Source organism: Chrysochloris asiatica, unplaced genomic scaffold (genome assembly GCF_000296735.1).
Source record: "Chrysochloris asiatica unplaced genomic scaffold, ChrAsi1.0 scaffold00055, whole genome shotgun sequence".
Classification (NCBI taxonomy): Eukaryota; Metazoa; Chordata; class Mammalia; order Afrosoricida; family Chrysochloridae; genus Chrysochloris; species Chrysochloris asiatica.
The window spans coordinates 6023291-6033521 of NW_006408573.1; the positions used below are offsets into that span (position 1 = coordinate 6023291).

Sequence of the window (10231 nt, forward strand, 5' to 3'; positions counted from 1 at the left end):
CTGTACAGGGTCGCTATGAGTCGGAACCGATTCCACGGCACATAACAACAACAACATATCAAATCACATACTTTGGAAATGTTGTCAAGAGGGACCAGTCCCTGGAGAAGGATAGCATGCTTAATAATGTGAGGGATCAGCAAAAAAGAGGAAGACCCTCAATGAGATCAAGTGGCAACAATGGGCTCCAACAGCAATGCCTGTGAGGATGGTGCAGCAGTGGGCAGTTGTACAGAGGGCAGTAGGAGTTGCAAATTACTTTAAGGCACCTAACTGTAACAGCACTCTTTATGGGAGTAGATGGCTACTTCTTTCCCCCATGTAGCAGGGAATGGTTTGAACCCTGACCTTTTGGTTGGCATCCAAGAGCTTAACCATTGTGCCATTGTTGTTGTTGTTAGGTGCCTTTGAGTCAGTTCCGACTCATAGTGACCCTGTATAGGGCTTCCAAGGAGTGACTGGTGAGCTTGAACACCAACCTTAGAATTCAAAAGGCTTTGCAGTCTGGCGCATTAACCAGGACCACACCAGGACCTTTTTCTTTTTTTAGTATCTATGAATGAAACTTTATACACTTTTCTGTGACTATCTTGAACATTATTTGTTGGATATATTCCTAAGTACTTGATACTTTCTAGAAATATTGGAGGTGGTACCTACGCTTTAATGACATTTTTTAGTTGTTTGCTCTGGTGTATAGAAATACTATAAAGGCTTTTGCATACACACAGTCACTTTTAGAAAAGCTCTCTTATCGTCTCTAATAATTTTGCTCTATATTCTTTTGGAGTTTCTATGTATATTATCCTTAAATAATGACATTGATTTCTTCTTTTCTAAACCTTATGCCTCTGTGCTCTTTTTTAAATTCTCATTCTACTGGCCGGGATCTCCAACATCATGTTGAATGGAAGAGACAAGAAGTATCCTTATCTCATTCCTGACTTTACAGGGAAGTTGTCTAATTCTTCTAGGTTTTCTTGCTTTGTTTTTGATATGCTTTACCAGACATACCAATGATCAGCTCGTTGTCTCTTTGCTCCAAATCTACCCTTCTTTTCCTGCTCTGTGGTCATGGGGGATGGTTTGTGGCTATGGCTTCTTGACCAGTTAAAGTTCGGCATTGTCACATGAGGCATCACATCCCAATGTTCCAATTCAGAACTATCTTCCCAGTAATACACCCCTAGTTGTCACACAAGTATCTCCAGATAGTAAAAAATATCCTGTGTGGGGTGTGTATGAGGGACAGGGATGGTGTTAAAATCACCCCCATGTGAGAATTTGAGAACTGTTTTAATATAGTGATTCATTCATTTAGTAAGTATTTTCTTAAAATCAAGACCTCAGAGAAGGGTACGGTGAATCCTAGGTACATTGAAAGCTGGATGCAAAAAGAAAAAAAACAAAAAACCAGCAACATAATCTAGCTATTGTTAAGTGCTGTCGAGTGGACTCTGTATAGGATTTCCAAGGAGCGATGGGTGAGTTTGAACCGCTGACCTTGCGGTTCAAACCAACCTTGCAGTCTAGGGCTTGTTATACAGCACCACATCAGAATTTTAAGTACCTCTGCACCCTAGAAGGAGCCCTGGCATAGTGGGGTAAGCGTTGGTCAACACTTCAAATCCACCGGCCGCCTCTCAAGAGAACGATAAGACTGTCTACTCCTGCAGAGAATGACAAGCTCAGAAACCTTAAAGGGCTGTTCATAGAATTTTTTCTTTTTTCTTTCTGTCATGATCCCAATTCTTTTGCTAAATCTGCAAGTCTGAGTATTACATATTTTAAAAAAGGATTTAATTGGCTTCATTAAGACTCCTGGTGTGGTGCTTTAGGATAAGCACTAGACTGCAAACCATAAGGTCGACAGTTTAAACCCTATACAGGGTTGCTATGAGTCAGAACCGACTCAACAGCACTGAACAACAACAGTAAGTGGACTTTACAAGAATAAAGGACTGGGCAGGACTGTTGTTATGCATAAACTCACCTGGCAACCTAACACCGGACTTTTGCTGCCACCTAGTGGCTATTTCTTTTCATTACCAGCTGGTTGTTAAAGTGCTGTTGAGTCACTGTATAGGGTTTTCAAAGAAGCAGCTGGTGAGCTTGAACCGCCGATCTTATGGTTCAAACCAACCTTGCAGTCTAGCGCATTAACCCACAGCGCCAGGAAATCCCAATTCAGCCCCACACTGTAAGAGACCTGGTGGTACAGTGGTTAAGGGCCCAGCTGCTAACCAGAAGGTGTCAGTTAGAGCCCACCAGCCACTCTGTGGGGGACGGGGGATGTGAAGAGGTGGCAGTCTGGTTCTTCAAGATGTATAGCCTGGGAAACCCTAGGGGAAGCTCTCAGGGTTGACACTATGAGTGGGAATTGACTTGAAAGCAATGGGTTTAGTCAAAAACCTGTCTATAGTTGAGTTGATTTTGGACTCAGCACCTGAAGCAGTATAATGACCTCACCTTTTGGGATCCAACCTCGATTTCCCTTGCTTGTTCCCTTCAGAGTCTGATCAGTCTAGAAAGAACCGAGATTGCCTCTGGCCCCAGAACAACCACATTGGAGAAAGGAGGAGTGATTGTTACTGTGTCTCTAAGAGAAAGCTTAAGAATTTAATCACCAATGATTCAGAAGTCAGTTTTAGATGTGGCATCTGACTGCTTAGAGACAAATCCTGTATATCACTTCCGGGGCACCTACCTGTGAGTCAGTCTTCCAGGCATCTACCGGAGGGTCAGTTACAGCACTGACCTTTTGGTTGGCATCCAAGAGCTTAACCATTGTGCCATTGTTGTTGTTATGTTGTTGTCAGGTGCCTTTGAGTCAGTTCCGACTCATAGTGACCCTGTATAGGTCTTCCAAGGAGCGACAGTGAGGGGATCTGGACAGGACACCAGGAATGTCTACAGGAATGGACTGTCACGTGCTCCTGTCCTGCATCTTAAGATCCATGATGACACTGATTTATGAGTGAGGTTTCATAAGGAACATTTATGAGGCTGATAAAGGAGCCTTCTGGCAGTTCAAACCCACCCAGTTGCTTTGTGGGAGAAAAATCAGTGATCTGCTGCTGTAAAGATGACAGGCCAGGAAACCTAAAAATTCCATGGGGAGCAGTTCTACTCCGTCACATGGGGTCACTATGAGCCGGAATCAACTCAGTGGTACCTACAACAACAACAGGAGTGTCAGACAAATCTTCGGAGCGCTCTGGATTAAACTGGAAGATTCTGGGTAAGGAGGGAGGAGAAAGAAAATGAATTTTCTCTTTTCATATCTGACTGCAAAGCCTGTATATGCCCAGGCTCAGGTTGCCGCGAGCTGAGATGAGGAATAATATGAAACACGGGGCCACCTGATGGCCCAAATGGAGTTGACAAAAGAAAAGTTAAAAATCAATCAATGGAAATGTCTTTGGCATGGCATCGTAGTGGGGCCTGGGGCTGTAGTGGTACAGTGGGTAAACACTTGCTTGATAATGTAAAAGTTAGTGGTTTGAAGCTGCTAGCTGTCCCTCCAATGAAAGATGTCTTAGTCTGTTTTTAATAAAGATTGTTGTTGTTGTTAACTGCCGTCCAGTCGGTTCTGACTCATAGCAACCCTGTATAGGTTTCCGAGGTAGCTGGTGGGTTTAAACCATCGACCTTGCAGCTCAAACTAACCTTGCGGTACAGTGCAGTGCATTCTCCTGCAATGCCATACCAGGACTCCTCTATAAAGATTGTTGTTGTTGTTGTTGTTAAGTGCCGTTGAGTCAGTTCCGAACCATAGCGACCCTGTACAGGGTTTCCGAGGGTGTAAATCTTTACGGGAGTAGAAAGCCTCATCTTTCTCCCGCGGAGCAGCTGGTGGTTTCGAACCGCTGACCTAAAGGTTCTCAGCCCGATTCGTAACCACTACACTACCAGAGCCTTGGAACCCCAATAGAGCCAATCTACTCTGTTCCAGAGGGTCACTAGCAGCTGGAATCCACTCAAATGGGACAAGTTTTGGTTTTAGCAAATCAATGGGCTTTTAGACAAAGACAGGAGCTTCCTGACTGAAGTCAGCAAAGGAGCTATGGAGGAGGGGTTCATTACATTCTGGGATGGAATGACTGTTTTTTCAGAAAGGATGGGTGTAGCCTGGCAGAGCAGGAACCTGGGTCTCTCCTGGCTGCTGGGAGCAACCTTAAGAAGATCCAGTTTGATAAGCAAGAGAGGGTAGGCTCTTACAGATTTCAATGTCCTCATCCTTAGGCAGTTGTGAAGGTCCCAGGCCTGCTGTCCACCCCCTGCTGTAAAACACAGAGAAGGGAGGAGAGCAGCCAGTGCAGTCCTGCAAGCTGCACACCTGCTTTGACAGGAATGAGGACTTCAGCAATCAAGACCTTTAAAGATCTGCATCTCCTGGCACACCAGCCAGGCTTTGTTCTCCCATGGGCTCTACACTGGAGTGAGTAGTGGTCACTACCTTGAAACGGGTGTTCCGCAGACCTCACCATTCCCTAGTGCTTCACACTTGCTCCTGGTTCTCATTCACAAGGCCTGGTTGGCCCTGCGGGGGATTGTGGCCTCCCATCTATCAAGCTTGTGAAAAGTCCAATTATCAATAATCTTTATTTTTTTTAAATCATCTTTTGAGGCTCTATCTCTGGTAGCAGCAGTTTGTTCAGAGTCCAGGGACAGTGGCGGGGGACAGCGGGACAGAGGGTAAGGATGTGAGTCCTAGGATAGGACTATCCATTGCCCTCAAGTGGACTCTGACTCATAATGACCTTACCACATAGTGTTTCCAAAGCTCTAATTCTTACAGAAAGGAATTCTGGTAGCGTAGTGGTTACAAAGGTTACGAATCGGCCTGCGAACCTTAAGGTCAACAGTTTGAAACTACCAGCTGTTCCGCAGGAGAAAAATGAGGCTTTCTGCTCCCGTAAAGATTTACGGCCTCAAAAGCCCTATACAATAGGTCACTATGAGTCGCAACCGACTCCACGGCACATAACCACCACCACCGATCTTTACAGAAGCAAACTGCCACATCTTTCTTCCATGGAGCAATGGTGGGTTCAAATGGTCGACCTTTCCGTTAGTAGCCAAATGCTTTCATTGCTGAACCACCAGAAATCCTTTGGAATAGGACTTTATAGGTTCAAACCCTGGCCTCAGTACTAGCTATGTGAGGTTGGAAAGTTACTTAATTATCCTTGGTGCTTCAAGTTTATCTTCTATAAGGTGAGCTAACAAAATGAATAAATGAATGGTCATAGCGATCCTATATAGGAGTTCGAACTGTAAATCTTTAGGGTGTAGACAGCCTCATCTTTATCCCACTAAGTCGCTGGTGGGTTTGAACCGTCTACTTTGTGATTAGCACTTCTGACCTTAAAGTTCGTTTTTACTGTTACTGCTAGCCCAACACACCAGTATCACTGTGCATTCACTGAGCGCCCCCTGGTGGATGGTATGTTGAACATGCCATACCCGCTTCTTTAAGGAATTTCCGGTCTGGAGAAAGTTGTGGACAATAGCAATGCTCTGTGATACGAATAAAGAGCCCTGATAGCGCAGTGGTTAAGCACTTGGCTCCTAACGATATATCAATGGTTGGAACACACCAGCCGCTCCGTGGGAGGAAAGTCCTGGTGATCTCCCCCCATAAAGACTTCAGCTTTGGAAACCATATAGGGCAGTTCTATTCTATTCTATGGTGTTGTGAAGTGCCATCGAGTCAGTTCCGACTCATAACGACCCTGTATAGGATTTCCAAGGAGCAGCTGGTGAGCTTGAACCACCGTCCTTGAGGTTCAAACTGACCTTGCAGTCCAGTGCATTAACCCACAGCGCCACACCAAGGTTGATGTAAGTCAGAGCACACCCCATGAAAGTAAGACTTAGCCATTTTGTCCTGATGTGTCAGAGAAGCCTCTACTCAATTCTAGAGTATTGTAACTACAGGCTTTATCCGATAATAAAAGCAATGAACACTTATTGGTGGTGTTGTTAAGTACCGTGGAGTTGGTTCCAACTCTGCACAGGGTTTCCCAGACTTTAAATCTTCATGGGAGCAGAAAGTCTCATCTTTTGAGCACCTACTATATGCAAACTGCTCTGATCCCTTAATATGTATTAACTAATTTCACCTTTATAGCTGGGGATTGTTTCCTGGAAAATAAGCATCAAAGAAGGGAGAATAGACCATGGGAAGCCTTACAGCCACCAATGTCTACTGCTGGCTCCCAGACTTGTTTGCTGATGTTCATTTTCTCCTGAGTTTGCAGAGGAGGATTAAATCCTTTATTTTCTAAGAGTGATTATAGCTAGAAGTCTATTTCTGCTTTCTACTTTCACTTTTCTTTTGTCTTTAATTTTTTTTCTTCCTTGTGAACCTTCAGCTGCATATACATTTAATAACCAACTGCAACAGAGCCCCTGACAGATGGGCCTGGGAACAGATGGCTCCATTGAAAGGCAGCAATTGAGAATGGAGGGTAATTTGAACCAATCAAGAAGATGGGGTCTCTTGGAGGCAAAGTTTCCACAGAAACTGAAACCATATCCCCCACGCTCTGTTGGTACATTTTTCACCCTGATCTAAGCGTTCCTGGGATGGATCCAACTTTCTTCAACATCTGGAATGTTGAAAAGGAAGAGAGAGAAGCCTTGTCAATCAAATTCCCTTCTCATTTGACAAATTCAGCATCAATGACAAATTGCACAATTTTATATAAACAAAGTTGATAGATGTCGGCAAAACTGTTTTCAAACAGCAGCAATCGTGAAGATGTGTTCAATATCCATCGCTGTCAAGTCGATTCCACCCCATAGGGTTTCCAAGGCTGCAGTCTTTATGGAAGCAGATTGCCATATCTCTCTCCCTTGTAGCAGCTGGTGGGTTCAAGTTGCCAACCTTTCTGTTTGCAGCTGAGTGCTTTAACCATTGTGTCACCAAGGCTCCTTGAAGAAATATGTTGTTGTTGTTAAGTACCATGGAGCTGGTTCTGACTCATAGTGACCCTGCACAGGGTTTCCAAGGCTGCAAATCTTTACGGGAGCAGAAAGCATCTTTCTCCCGCGGAACAGCTGGTAAGTTCGAACTGCCGACCTTGAGGTTAGCAGCCCAATTCATAACCACTACGCTACCAGAGCTCCTTGAAGAAATATATAGGATGATTTACTTTTCACTCAGCAGTCAGTATAATTAATAACAAATGAAATAAACAAATGTTTAAAGAGTCCACCTAAAAAAATAATAGTAATAGAAAAGCTCACCCCCCTTTACATCTGATAGCAAGTTGATAATAATTAATGAGGTGTGGGATTTGTTTTAATCCCACTCAGGAAGTTGGCACTAAAATCCACTTAAGGACTTCATTGGGTATCTCCTTAATATAATTTATGATAGATTCTAAGTTCACCTCTGAAAGGCTGTCTGGAATGTCAGAGGACTTGAGTGTCTAGAATGTCAGAGGACCCTGTGTGACCTTGGGTAAATCATTGAAGTCCCTTAGATCTTAGGTTCCAATGGGATTGTTGTTGTTATTAAGTGCTGTTGAATCGGTTCCGACCCATAACGACCCTGTATAGGGTTTCCAAGGAGCAGCTGGTGAGCTTGAACCACCAACCTTGCAGTTCAGACCGTTTTGCAGTCTGACGCATTAGCCCACAGTGCCACACCAGGATAATTGGGATAAGTGATGATAATCAGTCCTGCCCTGCCCTGTCTCCCCTAGGTTGTTGCCAGATTCAAATGGAGTTGTTAAGTACCTTCAAGTTGGTTTGGATACATAGTGACCCTGTATGGGGTTCCAAAGAGTGGCTCGTAGGTTTGAACGGCCAACCTTGTGGTTAGCAGTTCAGTACTTATCCTATAGATGTGAATTACTTTTTAAAGTTTAAATTTGCAGATATTTTCATTGAAAAATAATTTCATACAGTAAAAATGCATAAACATTGTGTAATGGATGCTTACATTGGTAGCCAGTGTGTCTCCTAAACATAGTTTTCCTGTCTTCTAATTGAGGTATAATTGGTATACAGTAAACTTTATATTTAAAGTGCACAATTTGATAAGTTTTGGAAAATGTATAGAATCATGATACCATGGGCACAGCTAAGGCAATGGCTGTATCTGTCTTAGTCACCTAAGATGTTGTTAACAGTGGGTGACTTTTTTTGGTGGGGGGGAGTGAGATGTACACTAAAATACTCAGGAATCTATAATCATTTAAACAACCAAAGGGCACATTCTGCAAGCCTGCCTCCTGGCCGCCAGCACACAGTCTTTCTTTTTCTAGAGTCCTCAGCTGCTCTATCTCTCCATGTCATAATTTCTGCCTCCATCTCTGGTGTTGCTGCTTCTCTGGATAGGGTTCCACATTCCACTCATGATCTTCTCCCTTGATGGTTCTATGGTCCTCTGTTCCTGGAATGTAAGATTGACTACTCCCCCCTTTCTGTTACCAAACTTCTACCTTTACAGTTGTGACAATCACAATTAGTCATGATACCAACTACGCACTATTGAATCATAAGAATCTTATCCCCATCTCCTTTCAAGAGACCCATCTAGACAAGATGAAAACCATTCAGTGGGATTCTACCTTTCCACACACACTCTGAAACTAAATTCTCTCTTGAAAACTTGTAAGCCAGTCACTTCGTGCCTTTATAGCCCCCCCCCCCCCCCATTTTAGGTAGCCAATGTTTAAGTTGCCCATCCCTATCACCCCTGCATACATAGGGCGTAGGATAAAGACTTCTTCCCTCTCAATTGGTATTTTGGGCTACTACATCCATAAGTATAGGTCAAGTTCATCAAATTGTAGCAATTTACACTTATTTCCTTTATCAAAAAATTTTTTATGTTCTTTTAGTAGAGTTGTAATCTTTAATCCATCAAAGCTAGATCAAATGGGTATTTGAGCATTCTGCAAGTTTGAGCGTTCTTGTGTGTCTCCCTCACTTCATATCAGCTGGATGCTTCACTCTCAGCTCTAGCCCTCTGTGGCTATGTCCTTGTCCATGAGTTCAGGAGTCCCCAGGTCTCATCATACTTCGGACCAACCAGCCCTTCCTCTTCTCTCTTTCTCTCTCATCTATGGAACATGGTTAAACTCACATCTTCATTGCTGCCTTTCCCCCTCTTCCACTCACCAGTAAACCAACATGGTTGCCAGCAAGTTTACATGTCTGCTCCTGTGATCCCTTTGAGTTTCAGTCTTGGAGAAGAGGCAGTGGGTGACTTTTAAGAACAGAAATTTATCTTCTATAGTTCATGAGATTACTAGTCCAAATTTAGGGCACTATGCCAGTTCTTGAGCTGGGTTTCTGGGTGGCCAGACATTTTGAGCTTGATAGCTGACCGAAAGATCGACTTGCTCAGTTTGAACTTGCTTAGCAGGGCTACCACAAAGATTACAGCCAAGAGAATCCTATGGAGTAGTTGTGCTCTATGACCGGAGGCCACTCTGATTTGGAATCAGACTGAATAGCAACAGGTTGGGCTTTTGTTCAGACTTGATATATGAGTGCAAGAACCGTGTGGGGACCATGCCTGACTTCCCCTGGCTTCCCAAGGGGAAAGAGAATCAAGTTCAAAATCAGCCCAAGGTGGATTCCTATGATGCAGAAGTCAGACATGCTTCTACCCTACAACCTTCTTTACCCATTCTGACACCAACCATCCCTCACACAGCTCTCTCTGCTTCACATCTGGATTTGATAATCCACTGCAATGGCCACACAGAACTCTTAACCATACTCCCGATTATGGAGTTTATTAGGGAAGTGAACAGGGTACAATTCAGTATCAAAACCAACTCAGGAGGCAGCAGTTCTCCATCAGGAATGCCTCTTGTCTGCCATACTGCAGGCACGCCTCACTCTTGTCTTCAACCTCTCAGCCATGTGGCTCCTTGGTCTCTGCCTCAGTCCATGGGCCTAGAGCCTGCATCTGCTCGGTCTCTCCAAGCCAACGCCTCTGCTGTAACATCTGCAGTTGCCACTTTTCATAGGTAAGGATCTCACACTCTACTCAAGCTCTTCCTTCTTTATGGTCCTGGAATCATCCATTCCTGCTTTTAAGATGGCTCCTTTTAAACCTAGCTGGATGACAAAACCAACCAATCCTAGCCTTGGACAAGTCCTGTATACCTTATTTGCATGGTCCCACCCAATCACTTAAGGAGCTCTGGTAGAGTTGTTGTTGTTGTTGTCATGTGCCATCGAGTCGGAACCGACTCAT

At 44.0% G+C, this 10231-nt stretch overlaps 1 pseudogene; it reads left to right on the plus strand.

Annotated features, from left to right (window-relative positions):
• LOC102817263 overlaps positions 1-10231 on the plus strand; it is a 48083-nt pseudogene that overhangs the window by 10297 nt on the left and 27555 nt on the right.